We start from the raw sequence: 1,210 nt of genomic DNA on the forward strand, positions 1-1,210 counted from the left end.
CGTGGTGCTCCCTGCTCTGGCCCCACGGAGCCAGGGCTCTGTTGCAATAGCCATGTTGCTAATCCATGCAGCGCTTAGTGAGAAAGGGGCTCTGCTCGTCCCCAAAAGTCTCCCTTGAGCTGCCCCCGACCTTGGCGGGGCGGTTGGGTTTATCCAAAATGCAGCTCTGGGGCACGAGTGTGAAAAGCGGGAGCTTTCGGGGACCTGCCAGGAGGCTTCATGCCCGGGGGGTGATCCTGTCCCAGGCAGCCCCCGCGTGCCTTCCGCATGCAGACGCGGGCAGGGAGCTCCTGCAGAGCCAGGCACATGCGGGATGTGGTGCTGGGATGCAGGGGCTGGGGTCCTGGCCCCGGGGAAGGCGAACGGGATTCGGAAGCAGCAGCGAGCGACCAGATCCAAAAGGGAAAGAAACTTGTCCTACCTGCTCGCTGGTGCTGCAAAGGGTGGAAACGCGGAGCGTGAGCTCCCGGGAGCTGCAGCCTTGCTCCAGCATCCGTGGTTGAGGATGAGCATGTGGAATGAGTGATCCAAGGTGCTCTACCGAGGCCAGGGGAGAACAATGCGGAGGGGACACCACAGAGCATCCCTCCAGCAGCCGCCTCTGCCAGGGATGGGCTCAAAGGAGCTTCCCCTTTCCCGGCTGGGGAGGGCGAGCGGAGGTTGGGGGTCCCTCCTGCCCCCCTGTCCGGCAGCCCTGGGGCCACGCTGCCTTCTGCCGCCTCGCTGGACTTGCACACCTACAAGGACACAGGTGGGACACGCAGGGTCAGTCCGGTGGGAAGTCACCTCTCTTTGTCCAAGGGTGTTCTGAGGGCTGGATCCTGCAACGCCTCTCCGCTGTCCCTGTCCATCCCGGGAGCGCTGGTGGGGGGGTGCTGGTGTCACCCCAAACAGGGCATGAGGCCGCCCCATGTCCAGCTGCTTCCTCCCAAACACACAGGGACCACGCCGGGCTTTTAAAATACCATTTATTACAATGGAGCCTTCCAGGCTAAAATCCCAAGCCAAGGGCCTGGGGTTGGTTTCTGGTGTGGCAGGTTGGGGAGGGCGGATTTGGGATTGGTGGGGGTTGGTTGTGGGTTTTTTTTTGCTTTAAGTTTTTTTTTCAAACAAAAATGCAAAGTTAAGAGGCAGGGAGGAGCGGGCTCCTGTCCCCTCCTGCTTCCCCCACTTAGGACAGACCCCACTCGTGAGTGGGAAGAGGGGTGCT

The sequence above is a fragment of the Eurypyga helias genome, unplaced genomic scaffold (assembly GCF_000690775.1).
Source record: "Eurypyga helias isolate BGI_N326 unplaced genomic scaffold, ASM69077v1 scaffold26289, whole genome shotgun sequence".
In the NCBI taxonomy this organism is placed as follows: Eukaryota; Metazoa; Chordata; class Aves; order Eurypygiformes; family Eurypygidae; genus Eurypyga; species Eurypyga helias.